The sequence below is a fragment of the Elephas maximus genome, chromosome 26 (assembly GCF_024166365.1).
Source record: "Elephas maximus indicus isolate mEleMax1 chromosome 26, mEleMax1 primary haplotype, whole genome shotgun sequence".
Taxonomy (NCBI): Eukaryota; Metazoa; Chordata; class Mammalia; order Proboscidea; family Elephantidae; genus Elephas; species Elephas maximus.
In genome coordinates, this window is record NC_064844.1 from 40,533,462 (window position 1) to 40,553,715 (window position 20,254).

At 38.2% G+C, this 20,254-nt stretch overlaps 1 pseudogene; it reads left to right on the forward strand.

The window, feature by feature from the left end:
• Positions 1-17,097, forward strand: part of LOC126067943 (conserved oligomeric Golgi complex subunit 8-like) — a 28,906-nt pseudogene extending 11,809 nt beyond the window's left edge.
• The last annotated feature ends 3,157 nt before the right edge of the window (positions 17,098-20,254 follow it).

A 20,254-nucleotide genomic window follows, 5' to 3' on the forward strand; every position in this document is an offset into this window, starting at 1 on the left:
TTTCGGAGAAGGATAGGACTTCCAGTAAGAAGCTCAATAGAGACACGGAAGACCTAATTGTTACAATCAACCAACTTGACCTCATAGACTTATACAGAACTCTCCACCCAACAGCTGCAAAGTATACTTTTTTTTCTAGGGCACATGGAACATTCTCTAGAATAGATCACATGTTAGGACAGAAAACAAGCCTTTGCAGAATCCAAAACATTGAAATATTACAAAGCATCTTCTCAGACCACAAGGCCATAAAAGTAGAAATCAATAACAGAAAAATCAGGGAAAAGAAATCAAATACTTTGAAACTGAACAATACCCTGCTCAAAAAAGACTGTGTTATAGAAGACATTAAGGAGGAAATAAAGAAATTTATAGAATGCAATGAGAATAAATACACTTCCTATCAAAACCTCTGGGACACAGCAAAAGCAGTGCTCAGAGGTCAATTTATATCAATAAATGCCAACATATATAAAGAAGAAAGAGCCAAAATAAGAGAACTGTCCCTACAACTTGAACAAATAGAAAGCAACCAACCAAAGAATCCATCAGGCACCAGAAGAAAACAAATAATAAAAATTAGAGCTAAACTAAATGAATTAGAGAACAGAAAAACAATTGAAAGAATTAACAAGGCCAAAAGCTGGTTCTTTGAAAAAATTAACAAAATTGATAAACCATTGGCCAGATGGACTAAAGAAATACAGGAAAGGAAACAAATAACCCGAATAAGAAATGAGATGGGCCATATCACAACAAACCCAACTGAAATTAAAAGAATCATATCAGATTATTACAAAAAATTGTACTCTAACAAATTTGCAAACCTAGAAGAAATGGATGAATTCCTAGAAAAACACTACCTACCTAAACTAACACAATCAGAACGACTAAATAGACCCATAACAAAAAAAGAGATTGAAAAGGTAATCAAAAACTCCCCCCCCCCTCAAAAAAAAGCCCTGGCCCAGACAGCTTCACTGCAGAATTCTACCAAACTTTCAGAGAAGAGTTAACACCACTACTACTAAAGGTATTTCAAAGCATAGAAAATGATGGAATACTACCTAACTCATTCTATGAAGCCACCATATCCCTGATACCAAAATCAGGTAAAAAAAAGACAACACAAAAAAAGAAAATTACGGACCTGTATCCCTCATGAACATAGATGCAAAAACCCTCAAAAAAATTCTAGCCAATAGAATTCAACAACATATCAAAAAAATAATCCACCATGACCAAGTGAGATTTATACCAGGTATGCAAGGTTGGTTCAATATTAGAAAAACCATTAATGTAATCCACCATATAAATAAAACAAAAGACAAAAACCACATGATCTTATCAATTGATGCAGAAAAGGCATTTGACAAAGTCCAATACCCATTCATGATAAAAACTCTCAGCAAAATAGGAATTGAAGGAAAATTTCTCAACACATAAAGGGCGTCTATACAAAGCCAACATCATTCTAAATGGAGAGAGCCTGAAAGCATTTCCCTTGAGAACGGGAACCAGACAAGAATGCCCTTTATCACCACTCTTATTCAACATTGTGCTAGAGGTCCTAGCCAGAGCAGTTAGGATAGACAAAGCAATAAAGGGATCCGGATTGGCAAGGAAGAAGTAAAATTATCTCTATTTGCAGATGACATGATCTTATACACAGAAAACCCTAAGGAATCCTCCAGAAAACTACTGAAACTAATAGAAGAGTTCAGCAGAGTTTCAGGTTACAAGATAAACGTACAAAAATCACTTGGATTCCTCTACATCAACAAAAAGAACATCGAAGAGGAAATCACCAAATCAATACCATTCACAGTAGCCCCCAAGAAGATAAAATACTTAGGAATAAATCTTACCAAAGACGTAAAAGACAGAAACTAAAAGGGACCTACAGAAGTGGAAAAACATACCTTGCTAATGGATAGGAAGACTTAACATAGTAAAAATGTCTATTCTACCAAAAGCCATCTATATATACAATGCACTTCCGATCCAAATTCCAATGACATTTTTTAATGTGATGGAGAAAAAAATCACAAAGTTCATATGGAAGGGAAAGCAGCCTTGGATAAGTAAGGCATTACTGAAAAAGAAGAAGAAAGTGGGAGGCCTCTCTCTACCTGATTTGAGAACATATTACACAGCCACAGCAGTCAAAACAGCCTGGTACTGGTACAACAACAGGCCCATAGACCAATGGAACAGAATTGAGAACCCAGATATAAATCCATTCACATATGAGCAGCTGATATTTGAGAAAGGCCCAGTGTCAGTTAATTGGGGAAAAGATAGTCTTTTTAACAAATGGTGCTGGCATAACTGGATATCCATTTGCAAAAAAATGAAACAGAACCCATACGTCACACCATGCACGAAAACTAACTCCAAGTGGATCAAAGACCTAAACACAAAGATTAAACGATAAAGATCATGGAAGAGAAAATAGGGACAACATTAGGACCCCTAATACAAGGCATAAACAGAATACAAAGCATTACTAAAAATGTCGAAGAGAAACCAGATAACTGGGAGATCCTAAAAATCAAACACCTATGCTCATCTAAAGACTCCACCAAAAGAGTAGAAAGACCACCTACAGATTGGGAAAAATTTTCAGCTATGACATCTCCGACCAGCGCCTGATCTCTAAAATCTATATGATTCTCTTAAAACTCAACCACAAAAAGACAAACAACCCAGTTAAAAATTGGGCAAAGGATATGAACACGGACTTCACTAAAGTAGATATTTGGGTGGCTAACAGATACATGAGAAAATGCTCTTGATCATTAGCCATTAGAGAAATGCACATCAAAACTACGATGAGATTCCACCTCACTCCAACAAGGCTGGCATTAATCCAAAGAATACAAAATAATAAATGTTGGAGAGGCTGCAGAGAGATTGGAACTCTTATACACTGCTGGTGGGAATGTAAAATGGTACAACCACTTTGGAAATCTATCTGGCATTTCCTTAAAAAGTCAGAAATAGAACTACCATACAACCCAGAAATCCCACTCCTCAGAATATACCCTAGAGAAATAAGAGCCTTTACACGAACAGATATATGTACACCCATGTTTATTGCAGCTCTGTTTACAATAGCAAAAACCTGGAAGCAACCAAGGTGTCCGTCAATGGATGAATGGATAAATAAATTATGGTATATTCACACAATGGAATACTATGCATCCATAAAGAACAGTGATGAATCTGTGAAACATTTCATAACATGGAGGAACCTGGAAGGCACTATGCTGAGTGAAATTAGATGCAAAAGGACATATATTGTATAAGACCACTATTAGAAGAACTTGAGAAATAGTTTAAACTGAGAAGAACACATTCTTTTGTGGTTACAAGAGGGGGGAGGGAGGGAGGGTGGGAGAGGGTTATTTACTGATTATATAGTAGATGAGAACTACTTTAGGTGAAGGGAAGGACAACACTCAATACAGGGAAGGTCAGCTCAACTGGACTGGACCAAAAGCAAAGAAGCTTCCTGAATAAACTGAATGCTTCAAAGGTCAGCAGAGCAAGGGTGGGGGTTTGGGGACTATGGCTTCAGGGGACATCTAATTCAATTGGCAAAATAAATTCTATTAAGAAAACATTCTGCATCCCGCTTTGAAGTATGGCGTCTGGGGTCTTAAATGCTAACAAGTGGCCATCTAAGATGCATCAATTGGTCTCAACCCACCTGGATCAAAGGAGAATGAAGAACACCAAGGTCACAGGTTAACTATGAGCCCAAGAGACAGAAAGGGCCACATGAACTAGAGACTTACATCATCCTGAGACCAGAAGAACTAGATAGTGCCCGGCCACAACCGATGACTGCCATGACAGGGAGCACAACAGAGAACCCCTGAGGAAGCAGGAGAACAGTTGGGTGCAGACCCCAAATTCTCATGAAAAGACCAGACTTAATGGTCTGACTGAGAGTAGAAGAATCCCAGCAGTCATGATCCCCAAACCTTCTGCTGGCCCAGGACAGGAGCCATTCCCCAAGACTACTCATCAAACACGGATTGGACTGGACAATTTATTGGAGAGAGATGCTGATGAGGAATGAGCTACTTGTATGAGGTGGACACTTGAGACTGTGTTGGCACCTCCTGTCTGGAGGGGAGATGGGAGGGTAGAGAGGGTTAGAAACTGGCAAAACAGTCACAAAAGGAAAGACTGGAAGGAGGGAGCAGGCTGACTCATTAGGGGGAGAGTAAATGGGAGTATGCAGTAAGGTTTATATAAGTTTATATGTGAGAGACTGACTTGATTTGTAAACTTTCACTTAAAGCACAATAAAAATTATTTAAAAAAAAAAAACCACCTGAAGAATCAGATTGAAAGTTTTAGTATGTTCTGAAAAACAAGAAAGAAGGAAAAATGACTGGTAATTTTTTTTTCTTTAAGACAGTGGCTTAAGGAACAGAGATGGAAGGAAAGAGCCTATGAAAATGAGGTTTAACATAAAAGAAAGGAAATCTGTGTAAATGAAAGGTCTATGAGTATGTAAGTACAGTGTCAATAGAGCTAAATTAAAAAAAATAACTTGAGCATAAAAATGATAAGATTATAGTCAGAAAGCAGTAAAGTGGACTACAAATCTAAAGATAATTTAAAATAAAAAAGCTTAATAATATATGAAAATGAAGATCAGATTCTGTCTCAGAAAAAAAGAATGTCTAATATATAAAATTTCAGGCTGATAAGATTAACTTTGCTACAAGTTTAAACTGTTTATGTTATTAAACTTAAAGCGACCATAAACAATGTGATTAGTAGAGACTAAACCATAAAAAAACGTAGTCATAGAAATAACAGTACATATATTTAAAATATTTTAATGCATTCTCTTATGTCAAAATATGGACATAGTTTAAGCTTTCTTGTTGATACTTGTACATCCTTAGAGAAACATATTCATACATTACAAACTGTGGGTGCCAAATTATTCAGATAACTGCTCCTTTTATATAAATCCTTCACCTTGGCACCTTAGTCAGCTTAGACCAGTTTTTCCCTTATTTTAGTTCTTTTTTTATACCTGAAGTTGATGTCATTTGGATCTCACAAGCTTCCCTCCTCTAAAATAGACATTGGAAGGCCCATTCCATCCTTTATGTTGCTTGTACTGATTCCAATATTGTTCAACCAGAATTATTGAAATATTAGTCTCTAATCCAATAAAAAAAAATTTTTTTTTTTTAATCCAATAATCTAAGGAATATTTTTCACAGGTACAAGAAATCTTTGCTGACTGGAATCCAAAAATCTGTATAACATTGCCCTTGGAGATTATGTTTATTGGTAAAGACGCCAATTAAAAGATTCAACTGAGTTTTGATGGAAGGAACTTCATCCGATCCTTCTCATTAATCCATGTGCTGCTAAATTATAGGAAGTCAAAACTTGGATTCATCTCTCCTAGTTAAAGAGAACCATAGTCCCTACTTAGACTGTGCAACCAATCAAAGAACTTAAACTAAAATTCAGTTGTTCTGGGGGCCAGAAGCGGATGACTGCACCCAAGGTGGAAAGCTTCTCCCAAGATCATGGAACAAGACCTCATGAAAATCAAAGTTGAAGACATCTTTGGACTGTGTTTTCTGGTTTAGAGTTTTCTTATAGAGATTTATGCACTATGTAAAGTAGGTCTTACTACCTAGTAATGTAAACTGTTGAAATTATTGCCTTTTGCTTAATAATCATAGCCTTTGGAACTGCTTTATTTTGTGTTAGGCCTTATCGATTGATAATAAATACATTCATCCCTGTTGTTTTACAGCTTCCCCTTTAGTATTGGAACTATTCTTATCTTTTGCCTCCTTTCAAGTATTTTATTCTCATATATGCCAGTAACCAAAGGCAATTATTTCATACTTACTGCAATTTGTATGCTTTTTTATTATTTTAGGCAGTTTTCCTTCCCTATGAAGCTTTTCTCAGAATATCTCTTTGTCATAATCATAACCTCCATTGAGGCTTGGCATGAAAATGCCTTTGTTAAACTTGCCCAATCAGTGGCAAGCGCCAGTAACTTAACTGAATGTTGGATTTATCACCCTTCTCCACAAATTGTACATGATAATTCTGATCCATTAGTGTTGCCCATTTTCAGCTATAGACACGTATCTACTGCTGCTATCAATGCCAGCACCATTGTCAGATGAGCCATCTACATCAAGTTATGGCATTTAATTCCCCTGTTTATCCCTCAGTGACTTGCTTTTATCTTGCCCATGCATTCACCTGTCCTGGTGTCATTTATGGTGACAGATATCCTATTGCTTTTTTCGCCAACAACAGGTATTATACTGATTTTAGCAGTTTTTTTTTTTTTTTTTTTTGTAATTATCAGGATTCAGAGGCCCCAGTTTGTTCCTATCTTAAAGAAAAATTGGAATTAGGAAGCTTGTCTATGTGTAATGACTCCCTTACTGGAAAATGGCTTGAAAAAGTAAACCGGACTATTCCTTTTCTCTCTATTTGAACCAGAGCTGAAGAGATATGTGCCCCTTATGGGTATGTGTTCCTATATGGAGTGTTAAACTAGAGAAAAATTCTGATGTCAAACCTTTTATTTTGGGCCTTACTTTGTTTAGTTGGATGGAATATGAATGGCCAGTGCACCTTAGGAATGCTGGGAGTTCCACTAGCCCTCCATGCTTGCAACAAATCTATTCAGTGAACACATGGTTTAAAAATTTTCACCTGATCCTGTAGGGAGATTGTTGGGTCTATAGTAGGAAGACTGAGGAGATGGATACATGTTCCTCTGAGCCTCCTAGCAGTCTGTGGTATCCCTGAGCTTGAAAGATCTATTTGTAACCTATCACCTACCATGGATAGGTAGTGATGTTGTTGATGAAATGACATCTCAACAAAATTCTTTAAACTCATTTATCAAAGTTGTGCTAGATTATAGAATAGTTCTTGATTTTATCCTGGCCAGCAAGGAGGAGTCTGTGCTATTGCTAACACCTCCTGCTGCTCATGGATAAGTACATCAAGAGAGATGAAAAAAGACATTAGACAGATAAGCCAGAAGGCTGTTTGGCTCCATGTGCTTCCTATGCCCAAATCTCCCTTTCTTGATATCTTCAGTTGGTTACCTAAGGGGTATTATCTTGTATTCACTTTGTTTTACTCACTGGTTTGTTGGTATTTACCACAGTTGTTATTCTAGTAGTAATTAAATGTATGAAATGTTTTACAAATTTTATAACTCAAAAATCCAATGTAATGCCTATGAAAAGAGTAGTGAATATTGACAGTACTCATATTTCAGACTCAAGCTCAGTCCTGAGCTAGCCCTTCAGAACCCAGGTATTTCCTGTAATATGGCCTTGCCCTACACTAACTCTACATAAAGAGACCACAGAAGCAAGAAGTTAAAGCTATAGCATTGTGAAGTTGTCAACTTGATGGATGGTGCCTGGCTACCCCAAGAACTTGCCAAACAACCCATGGCCTAAATGTAGTACCTGGGGTCTCAAAGGCTCACGAGGATGGGCAGCCATCCAAAATAACTGCATGCCTGAAATCCATGCAGAAGAAGTCACTCTTTTCAATGGTGGTTGATAAAGTGATCAAGTTTCTCTTGAAAATCTTGGTCAAAGGGAGGGATTGTGTAAGGGCTTTTAAAATTAAGGTGCCCGGTAATCTGAAAAAGCTGGCTCAGGTTTCGGTCAGACTCCATTTTGCTTTTTCTGTTTTTGCCATAGCAACACTTAATCTTTGTACAGACTTAATCATATGGCAAGGAAATATTTTTCTCTGTAGCTAGGTTACAGAATGTAAAAATCACATCATATGAAGTTAAGAGAAGCAATAATATAGAAACCCTTTGTGTAAGATGTTCTCAGGAGAACTTTCCCCTAAACAAGTTAATCTTTACCCTCTGTTCCCATAGAATCCATAATGTAATCATCTTGTGACCTCCTTGTGATGTCCTTGCAAGCATGTACTTCTGCAATCACTGTATCCAAGCCCTGGAGTCCACATACAAAAGGCCTGCTTCCAGACAGCCCACCCTCAACTATCTCAACTCACTAATCACCAGAATGTTGTTAACTTATTCCCAGGTAGCCTTAAAACAGTTCATCTCTATGGCTTGTTCCCAAGGTCACTTAGAACAAACAGCTTATCTGCAGCTTGTTCCCAAGGAGTCTTGAAACAAACAGCTTAACTGTAAGCCACCAATCCAGAATGCACACATACTCTGATAAACCAATCTCTTTCGAGCTCCTGTTTCCAATGATCCCACCTGGCCTAAGTTTGTAACTTCCAATCATAATTAAAAAAAAAAAAAAAATCATAATTACATACCTTAAATTCTTTGTTCTCACACTATGTCTCAGCAGCTCCATCACAGTAGAGCATTTGTTTTACTTTGTGAGATAAGACATTTCCCCAGTTTGGACTGTTTTCAAAACTTCAGTTTGGACTGCTTTTACTTCAATAGAATATGCATCATTACTTGCTGACAGAGTCTAAATTGACTTGACAGCAATGGATTTTTTTTTTTTTTGGATTGAAAAGACCATCATTTCTCCCCTGAATTATAGTGGTAGCTTTGTTGTAAATCGAATGATTATACACATGTGAGTCAGTTTCTAAACTATTTATTCAGTTTCATTAGTCTATTTCTCTATGCTTTCACCAATAATACATTGTCTTAATTACTGTAGCTTTATAATAAGCTTTGATATCTGTTAGTGTAAGTACTTCAGTTTTGTCCTATTTTGAGATTTCTTTGGCTATACTAGGGCCTTTGCATTTTTATATGTATTTTAGAATCATCTTGTCAATTTCCTTACACACACACACAAAACTTGCTGGAATTTTGATTGTGATTTCATTGAATCTATAGATTAATTTGAAGGGAAAAGTTCTTAACAATATTAAGCCTTCTAATCCATCAACATCATATTTTTCCCATATATTATTGTCTTTTTTTTGTTTCTTTCTGCAATGTTTTATAGTTTTCAGTATATAGGTCTTGCATATGTTTTATTACATTTGCTCCATTTGATGTCTATTGGTGCTATCATAAATGGTATTTTTAAATTTCATTTTTCAATGATTTTTTTTGTTGTTGATAGTATGTAGAAATAACATTAATTTCTGTATGGATATTATATCCAGAGACCATTCTAAAATGTACTTATTACTATGAATAGTTTGTAGATTCCTTTGGACTTTCTACAAGCAAAATCATGTCATTTGCAAATAATGAGAGTTTCTTTTCTTTCTTTCCAATCTGTATATCTTTTCTTTCTTTTTCTTGGATAATTGTACTGGCTAGAGACTCTAATACGATGTTGAATACTGCCTTTCTCACAATCCCAGGGTCACAATTCAGTATTTCAAATTAAGTATAATGTTAACTATTAATGTTTTCTCATTACCCTTTATCAGATTAAGAATATTTTCATCAATCACTTGTTTGTGAGCATTTTTATTGTGATAGGTTTTTAATTTGATCAAATGGTTTTTATGCATATTCTTAGATAACATACGGGTTTTTCTTTTTTATCCTGCTAATGTTTTGAATTACAAGTAGTCTCCGGCTTATGGCATACTGAAGTTATGACCATTTGTTTTCTGGTGTGTGTACACCTCATTGTTAGCAACATGTGCTACACACAATGTTGCAGTGTATATTTTGCTGATGCTATCATTCTCAGATGTTCACTTACAGCTGTTCGATGTTATGATTTACAAAGATATTGACAATAAAAGGCAATAAAAATGTGAAATAAAAAAATAAATGAGGTGTTCGACTTATGTCTGAACCAGCTTATAAGAGAGCCATTGTAAGTTGGGGGCTACCTGCTGTTTGATTGATTTTCAAATACTAAATTGATTCCTGCAATAAACATCCTTTGGTCATGATATCTTTTATATTTTGCTGAATTTGATTTGTTAATACTTTATTTAGGATTTTTGTGTCTATATTAACCATATAATGGCTGTAATTTTCTTTTCTTGTAATGTTCTTCTCAGGTTTTGGCTTAATGGATATGCTGGCCTGCCTCATAAATTTAGTTGGAAAGTCTCTAGAAGACTTTAGGTTTAATTTGTTTAGTTTTTAACTTAAATATTAGGAATTTACCAATGAAGTCATTGGGCCTGGATTTTATTTGAGGGAAAGGTTCTAATTATAGATAAGATTTTTTAAAATAGACACAGGATTTGTTCAGAGGTTTGTTTTCTGTTTTTCCTTGTGTCAGTGTCAGTAAATTGTGTTTTTTCTAGGAATTTGTCCATTTTTTCTAAATTTTAATATTTATTGTTCACATTATCTTCTTACATTTGTCATTTCTATAGGATATGCAGTGTTCTCTTTTTTACTCCTGATGTTTTTAATTTCTGTTTTTTTTTTCTTGTTGATTAGTCTGCTAAAGGTTTTTCAACTTAAGTTTCCAAAGAAGCAACTTTTGACTTTTTGATCAATTTATGATTATTTTCTATTTTATGTTTTCTATTACCTAGTTTTCTGTATTTTTCTATCTACTCTTATTTATTTATTTAAATTGCACTTTAGATGAAGGTTTACAGAACAAAATAGTTTCTCATCAAACAGTTAATACACACATTGTTCTATGACATTGGTTAACAACCCCAAGACCTGTCAACACTCTCTCTCTCAACCCTGGGTTCCCTATTACCAGCTTTCCTATTCCCTCCTGCCTTCCAGTCCCTGCCCCAGGGCTGGTGCACCCCTTTAGTCTTGTTTTGTTCTATGAGTCTGTTCAATCTTTGGCCATATCTGGGGGCCATAATCTCAGGGTTTCTCCAATATATGTCAGGCCAGCAAGCCTGGTCTTTCTTTTTGAGTTAGAAAATTTTGTTGTACATTTTTGTCCAGCTTTTTGCGGGATCCTCTATTGTGATCCCTGCCAGAGTAGTCAGCGGTGGTAGCTGGGCACCATCTTGTACTGGACTCAGTCTGGTGAAGGCCGTGGTATGTGTGGTCCATTAGTCCTTTGGACTAATTTTCCCCTTGTATCTTTAGTTTTCTTCATTCTTCCTTCCTCCGAAGGCATGAGACCAGTGGAGTATCCTAGGTGACTGCTCACAGGCTTTTAAGACCCCAGACGCTATTCACCAAAGTAGAATGTAGAACATTGTCTTTATAAACTGTGTTATGCCAATTGATTTAGATATTCCCTGAGACCATGGCCCCCACAGCCCTCAGCCCAGCAATTTGGTCCCTCAGAGAGTTTGGATGTAACTATGGAGCTATCATGGCCTTGCCTTGTGCAGGTTGTGCTGGCTTCCCCAGTATTGTGTACCGTCTTACCCTTCATCAAAATTTCAACTTATCTATTAAGTGTTTTTTCCACCCCCACCTGTAATGGATTGAATTGTGTCCCCTCCAAAATGTGTGTCGACTTGGTTAGGCCATGTGTGGTTGTCCTCCATTTTGTGATTTTCCTGTGTGTTGTGGATCATAATCTCTGCCTGTGGATAAGAGGATCAGGGTGGGATTGTAACACCACACTTACCCAGGCCTCATCCCTGATCCAAGGTAAAGGGAGCTTCCCTGAACTGTGGCCTGCACCCACCTTCTATCTCTCAAGAGATAAATGAGAGGGAATCAAGCAGAGAGTTGGGGACCTCATAACAGCAAGAAACCAGCACCAGGAGCAGAATGAGTCCTCTGGACCCTGGCTCCCTGCACCTGAGAAGCTCCTCAACCATGAGGAGATTGAGGACAAAGACCTTCTTCCAGAGCCGACATAGAGAGAAAGCCTTCCCCTGGAGCTGAGGCCTTTAATTTGGACTTTTAGCCTACTTTACTGTAAGGAAATAAATTTCTGTTTATTACAGCCATCCACTTGTGATATTTCTGTTATGGCAGCATTGAATGACTAAGACATCACCCCTCTCCTCCCTCGTAACCATCCAATATTGTTTACAGTAGCGGTCTCATACAATAATGGTCTCATACAATATTTGTCCTTTTGTGATTGACTTACTTCACTCAGCATAATGCCCTGCAGATTCATCCATGTTATGAGACGCTTCACAGATTGATCTTTGCTCTTTATTGTTGCATAATACTCCATTGGAATCTCTGGTAGCGTAGTGGTTAAGAGCTATGGCTGCTAACCAAAAGGTTGGCAGTTTGAATCCACCAGGTGCTCCTTGGAAACTCTATGAGGCAGTTCTACTTTGTCTTATAGGGACACTATGAGTCAGAATTGACTCGATGGCAGCAGGGTTTTTTTTTTTTTTGTAATACCCCATTTTGTGTATGTACCACAGTTTTTTTTTTTTATCCATTCACCTGTTGATGGGCATCTAGGTTGTTTCCATTCTTTTGCTATTGTGAGCAGTGCTGCAGTGAACATGGGTGTGCATATGTCTATTCATGTCACAACTCTTATTTCTCTAGGATATGTTCCTAGGAGTGGGATTGTTGGATCATACGGTATTTCTATTTCTAGCTTTCTAAGGAAGTACCATATCGTTTTCCAAAATGGTTGTATCATTTTGCATTCCCACCAGTGGTGCATAAGAGTTCCAATCTCCCTTCAGCCTCTCCAACATTTGTTATCTCCTGTTTTTTTGATTCGTGCCAGTAATGGCAGGTTGAGATGGTATCTCATTGTGGTTTTGATTTGCATTTCCCTGATGGCTAGAGAACATGAGCATGTCCTCACGTGTCTGTAGACCATTTGAATGTCTTCTTTGGTGAAGCGTCTGTTCATTTTCTTTGCCCATTTTTAAACTGGATTATATTATTTGTCTTTTTGTTGTAGAGGTGTTGGATTTTCTTGTAGATTTTAGAGACTAGACCTTGGTCTGATTTGTAATAGGCAAAAAAATTTTTCCAGTCCTTAGGTTCTCTTTTTACTCTTTTCGTGAAGTCTTTTGTTGAGCATAAGTGTTTAATTTTTAGAAGATCCCAGTTATCTAGCTTATCCTCTGGAACTTGTATGTTGTTGGATGTGGTGTGCATCTGGTTAATGCCGTGTATTAGAGCCTCTAGCATTGATCCTACTTTTTTCTTCTAAGAACTTCATGATTTTTGGCTTTATATGTAGGTCTTTGATCCATTTTGGGTTAATTTTTGTATATGGTGTGAGGTATGGTCCTGTTTCCTTTTTTTACAGATGGACATCCAGTTTTGCCAGCACCGTTTTAAAAAAGGCTGTCTTTTCCCCATTTGATGGTCCCCTGTCAAAGATCAGGTGATCCTAGGTGGAGGGATTTATATCTGCGTTCTCAATTCTGTTCCATCGGTCCATGTATCTGTCCTTATACAAGTACCAGGCTGTTTTGACTACCGTAGCTATACAGTAGGTTCTGAGGTCAGGTAGTGTGAATCCTCCTACTTTATTCTTCTTCTGTAGTGCTTTACTTATCTGGGGCTCCTTCCCTTTCCATATAAAGTTAGTGATAAGTTTTTCCATCTCTTTAAAGAAGGTTGTTGGTATATGGATCAGTATCACATTGTACTTGTAAATCGCTTTGGGTAGAATTGTCATTTTCACAATGTTGTGTCTACCTATCCATGAGCCTGGTATGTTTTTCCATTTATGCAGATCTCTTTTGATTTCTTGTAGTACTGTTTTGTAGTTTTCCTTGTTATAGGTCTTTTACATCCCTGGTTATATTTATTTCCAAGTATTTTTTTTCCTTAGGGGCTATTTTGAATATTGTTTTCCTGGTTTCCTTTTCATCATTCTCTTTATTGACATATAGGAATTCAAGTAATTTTTGTCTGTTTATTTTGTACCCTGCAACTCTGATGAATTTTTCTATTAGTTCCAGTAGTTTCCTCGTGGAGTCTTTTGAGTTTTCTATGTATAGTATCATATCATCCACAAATAGAGAAAGTTTAACTTCTTCATTGCCAATTTGGAGGCCCTTTATTTCTGTTTCTTGCCTTATTGCTCTAGCTAGGACTTCCAACACAATGTTAAATAGGAGTGGTGATAAAGGGCATCCTTGTCTTGTCCCTGTTCTCAGGGGGAATGCTTTCAGCTCCTCTCTATTAAGAATGATATTGGCCTTTGGTTTTGTATAGATGCCATTTATTATGTTGAGAAGCTTTCCTCCCATACCTATTTTATTGAGAGTTTTTATCAGGAATGGGTAGTGGACTTTGTCAAATGCCTTTTCTGCATCGATTGGGATGATCATGTCATTCTTTTCTTTCTTTTTATTTATGTGATGGATATGTTGATTGCTTGTCTAATGCTGAACCATCTTTGCTTACCTGGTATGAATCCTACTTGGTTGTGGTGTATTATTTGTTTGATATGATGCTGAATTATATTGGCTAGAATTTTATTGAGAAATTTTGCATCTATATTCATGAGAGATATTGGTCTGTAATTTTTTTTTTGTGGTATCTTTGCCTGGTTTCGTATCAGATTTATGTATGAATTCTGAACTATTGCTTCATTTTCTATGTTTTGAAATAGTTTGAGTAACACTGGTATAAGCTCTTCTCTGAATGTTTGGTAGAATTTTCCAGTAAAGCCATCTGGGCCAGGCCTTCTTTTTGGTTGGGAGTTTTTTTTTCTTTACCTTTTCAATCTCTTTCTTGTTATGGGTCTGTTCAGATTTTCAACATCATTTTGTGTTAGTTTGGGTAGGTAGTGTGTTTCTATTAATTTGTCCATTTCCTCTAGGTTTCCAAACCTGTTGGAGTATAATTTCTCATAGAAATTTGTTATGATCTTTTTTATTTCAGTTGGGCGTGTTGTAATGTCCCCCATTTCATTCCTTACTTGGGTTAGTTGCATCTTCTCGTGTTTTCCTTTTGTCAGTTTAGCCAGTGGTTTGTAGACTTTGTTGATCCTTACAAAGAACCAACTTTTGTTTTTGTTGATTCTTTCTATTGTTTTTCTATTCTGTATTACATTTATTTCTCCTCTAATCTTTGTTATGTCCTTTATTCTGGTGGCTGTGGTCCACTTTTGATGTTCTCTTTCTGTTTGTTCAAGTTGTGTAGCTAATGTTTTGATTTTGTCCCTTTCTGTTTTGATATGTGCATCTATTGCTATAAATTGGCCTCTGAGGACTGCCTTTGCTGTTTCCCAAAGGTTTTGGTATGATGTGTTTTCATTCTTGTTTGATTCTAGGAATTTTTGATTCCATCTCTGATTTCTTCTATTACCCAGTGGCTTAAAGCAGGGTGATATTCAGTTTCCATGTAACTGATTTTTTTTCTGGCCCTTCCTGTTGTTAATTTCTACCTTGATGGCATTATGGTGAGAGAAGATACTTTGTATTATCTCAATATTTTGGATTTTGTTGAGGTTGCTCTGTGCTTAAGACGTGGAGAATGTTCCATGTACATTGGAAAAGAATGTGTACTTTGCAGCAGTTGGGTGGAGTGTTCTTTATATTTCTATGAGGTCATGTTGGCTGATTGTGCCCTTTAGCTCCTCTGTACCTTTGCTGAGTTTCTTTCTAGATGTTCTGTCCTTTACCAAGAGTGGTTTGTTGAAGCCTTCTACTATTATTGTGGAGCTGTCAATTTCTCTGTTCAGTGCTGTTAGAGTTGTTTTATGTATTTTGGAGCCCTGTCATTGTGTGCAATGGTGTTTATTATGGTTAAGTCTTCATGACAGATTGTCCCTTTAATCATTGCATAGTGCCCTTCTTTGTCTTTTATGATGGATTTTGTTTTAAAATCTATTTTATCTGAGATTAGTATTGCCACTCTTGCTCTTTTTTGGTAGTTATGTGCTTGATCTATTTTTTCCATCCTTTCATTTTTAATAAATTTATGTCTTTGTTTCTAAGGTGTGTCTCTTGTAGACAGCTTATTGATGGATCCTATTTTTTTAATCCATTCTGTCACTCTGTGTCTCTTTACGGGAGCATTTAGGACATTTACATTCAGTTTAATTATTGATAGATGTGAGTTGATTAATATCATTTTGTAGTGCTTTTTTTTTTTTTTTTTTTTTTTGCAGAGCCAGACCAGGTGAATGGTTGAACTTTATTGATTACAATGGGAAGTCATTGGAGCGTTTTAAGCATTTAAGTAAGTGAGTGGCCCAACCAGATCTTTGTTGGTGAGCCTGGAAGCATCACTTTTAGGAAAACAACTTCCTATGTCAGGAAACCAGTGGAAGTGGTAGTCTGCAGTGTTCAGGGTTAGTGGAACGTGTTCCAGTGAGTGTTTTCACCAGCGTGGTATAACTTAACCCCCTGTGTTGTCAGGGCATTGTGAACGAAGTGCGCCAGTCCATGCAGCTGATGCTGAGCCAGCTGATCCAACAGCTGAGAACCAACATCCAGCTCTCCGCCTGCCTCCGTGTCATTGGCTACCTGTGGCGCATGGATGTCTTCACAGAGGCTGAGCTGAGGGTGAAGTTTCTTCAGGCGCGAGATGCTTGGCTGCGTTCCATCCTGACTGCCATCCCCAATGATGATCCCTATTTTCACATCACAAAAACCATTGAGGCCTGCCGAGTCCACCTCTTCGATATCATCACCCAGTACCGTGCCTTCTCAGATGAGGACCCACTGCTGCTCCCTGTCAAGGGGGAGCACACTGTGAATGACAGTGCCATCTTCCATGGCTGGGTGCTACAGAAAGTCTCACAGTTCCTGCAGGTGCTAGAGGCCGACCTTCACTGGGGGGTAGGCGGCCGGCTGGACTCCCTGCTAGGCCAGTGCATGTACTTTGGGCTTTCCTTCAGTTGAGTAGGGGCTGATTTCTGGGGCCAGTTGGCTCCTGTTTTCCAGCGGGTGGCCATCAGCACCTTCCAAAGAGCCATTCAGGAAGCTGTGCAGAAGTTCCAGGATGAAATGAACTCTTACACTCTCATCTTGATTCCAGCCATCCTGGGCAGCAGTAACATTCCTGCTGCCATGCCGGTGACTCAGCCGGGGACACTGCAGCCACCCATGGTGCTGTTAGACTTTCCACCCCTTGCCTGCTTCCTCAACAATATTCTGGTCGCCTTCAATGACTTGCGCCTCTGCTGCCCCATGGCTCTGGCGCAGGATGTGACTAGGGCACTGGAGGACACTCTTGCCAAGGTGAGCACATTCTGTTGGCTTTCCACTGCTCTGGCCTTGTTTGGTAATAGGTGACCAGAATTTAGTAATAAACCAGCCCATATGATAGTTGTGCTTGCTGATTTGGAGAAGTTTAGCATAATTTCACAGGTTTTTCGGAGAAACTCTGACTAGTCCCTCCTTCATGGAACCTAGAACAATCCTGTAGAAATGATTCAGTAATGTAGTAGAGTTTTTTTTTTTTTTTGCCTGCATAACAATTTACTACAGAGTTAGTGGCTTAAGACATCATACGTTTATTATCTCAGTTTCTGTGGGTCAAGAGTCCAGGCACAGCAGAGTTGGGTCCTCTCCTCAGGCTCTTACAAAGTTGCAGGTAAGTGGCGGCCCATCTGGAGTTCAGGGTCCTCTTTTTTTTTTTTATTAACTTTTATTAAGCTTCAAGTGAACGTTTACAAATCCAATCAGTCTGTCACATATAAGTTTACATACATCTTACTCCGTACTCCCACCTGCTCTTCCCCTATTGAGTCAGCCCTTTCAGTCTCTCCTTTCGTGACAATTTTGCCAGCTTCCCTCTCTCTCTATCCTCCCATCCCCGCTCCAGACAAGAGCTGCCAACACACTCTCAAGTGTCCACCTGATATAATTAGCTCACTCTTCATCAGCATCTCTCTCCCACCCACTGACCAGTCCCTTTCATGTCTGATGAGTTGTCTTCGGGGATGGTTCCTGTCCTGTGCCGACAGAAGGTCTGGGGAGCATGGCCGCCGGGATTCCTCTAGTCTCAGTCAGACCATTAAGTATGGTCTTTTTATGAGAATTTGGGGTCTGCATCCCACTGATCTCCTGTTCCCTCAGGAGTTCTCTGTTGTGCTCCCTGTCAGGGCAGTCATTGATTGTGGCCGGGCACCAACTAGTTCTTCTGGTCTCAGGATGATGTAGGTCTCTGGTTCATGTGGCCCTTTCTGTCTCTTGGGCTCCTAGTTGTCGTGTGACCTTGGTGTTCTTCATTTTCCTTTGCTCCAGGTGGGTTGAGACTAATTGGTGCATCTTAGATGGCCACTTGTTAGCCTTTAAGACCCCAGACGCCACATTTCAAAGTGGGATGCAGAATGTTTTCATAATAGAATTATTTTGCCAATTGACATAGAAGTCCCCTCAAACCATTTTCCCCAGACCCCCGCCCCTGCTCCGCCGATCTTTGAAGCATTCATTTTATTCCGGAAACTTCTTTGCTTTTGGTCCAGTCCAATTGAGCTGACCTTCCATGTATTGAGTGTTGTCTTTCCCTTCACCAAAGCAGTTCTTATCTACTGATTAATCAACAAAAAACCCTCTCCCTCCCTCCCTCCCTCCCCCCTTCGTAACCACAAAAGTATGTGTTCTTCTCAGTTTTGACTATTTCTCAAGATCTTATAATAGTGGTCTTATACAATATTTGTCCTTTTGCCTCTGACTCATTTCGCTCAGCATAATGCCTTCCAGGTTCCTCCATGTTATGAAATGTTTCACAGATTCATCACTGTTCTTTATGGATGCATAGTATTCCATTGTGTGAATATACCACAATTTATTTACCCATTCATCCGTTGATGGACACCTTGGTTGCTTCCAGCTTTTTGCTATTGTAAACAGAGCTGCCATAAACATGGGTGTGCATATATCTGTTTGTGTGAAGGCTCTTGTATCTCTAGGGTATATTCCGAGGAGTGGGATTTCTGGGTTGTATGGTAGTTCTATTTCTGACTTTTTAAGATAACGCCAGATAGATTTCCAAAGTGGTTGTACCATTTTACATTCCCACCAGCAGTGAATAAGAGTTCCAATCTCTCCGCAGCCTCTCCAACATTTATTATTTTGTGTTTTTTGGATTAATGCCAGCCTCCCTTGTTGGAGTGAGATGGAATCTCATCGTAGTTTTAATTTGCATTTCTCTAATGGCTAATGATCGAGAGCATTTTCTCATGTATCTGTTGGCTGCCTGAATATCTTCTTTAGTGAAATGTGTGTTCATATCCTTTGCCCACTTTTTGATTGGGTTGTTTGTCTTTTTGTGGTTGAGTTTTAAGAGAATCATATAGATTTTAGAGATCAGGCGCTGGTCGGAGATGTCATAGCTGAAAATTCTTTCCCAGTCTGTAGGTGGTCTTTTTACTCTTTTGGTGAAGTCTTTAGATGAGCATAGGTGTTTGATTTTTAGGAGCTCCCAGTTATCGGGTTTCTCTTCATCATTTTTGGTAATGTTTTGTATTCTGTTTATGCCTTGTATTAGGGCTCCTAGGGTTGTCCCTACTTTTTCTTCCATGATCTTTATCGTTTTAGTCTTTATGTTTAGGTCTTTGATCCACTTGGAGTTAGTTTTTGTGCATGGTGTGAGGTATGGGCCCTGTTTCATTCTTTTGCAAATGGATATCCAGTTATGCCAGCACCACTTGTTAAAAAGACTATCTTTTCCCCAATTTACTGACACTGGTCCTTTGTCAAATATCAGCTGCTCATACATGGATGGATTTATGTCTGGGTTCTCAATTCTGTTCCATTGGTCTATGTGCCTGTTGTTGTACCAGTACCAGGCTGTTTTGACTACTGTGGCTGTATAATAGCTTCTGAAATCAGGTAGAGTGAGGCCTCCCACTTTCTTCTTCTTTTTCAGTAAGGCTTTGCTTATCCGAGGCTTCTTTCCCTTCCATATGAAATTGGTGATTTGTTTCTCTATCACCTGAAAATATGACATTGGAATTTGGATCGGAAGTGCATTATATGTATAGATGGCTTTTGGTAGAATAGACATTTTTACTACGTTAAGTCTTCCTATCCATGAGCAAGGTATGTTTTTCCACTTAAGTATGTCCTTTTGAATTTCTTGTAGTAGAGCTTTGTAGTTTTCTTTGTATAGGTCTTTTACATCCTTGGTAAGATTTATTCCTAAGTATTTTATCTTCTTGGGGGCTGCTGTGAATGGTATTGATTTGGTTATTTCCTCTTCGGTGTTCTTTTTGTTGATGTAGAGGAATCCAAGTGATTTTTGTATGTTTATTTTATAACCTGAGACTCTGCCAAATTCTTCTATTAGTTTCAGTAGTTTTCTGGAGGATTCCTTAGGGTTTTCTGTGTATAAGATCATGTCATCTGCAAATAGTGATAACTTTACTTCCTCCTTGCCAATCCAGATACCCTTTATTTCTTTGTCTAGCCTAATTGCCCTGGCTAGGACTTCCAGCACGATGTT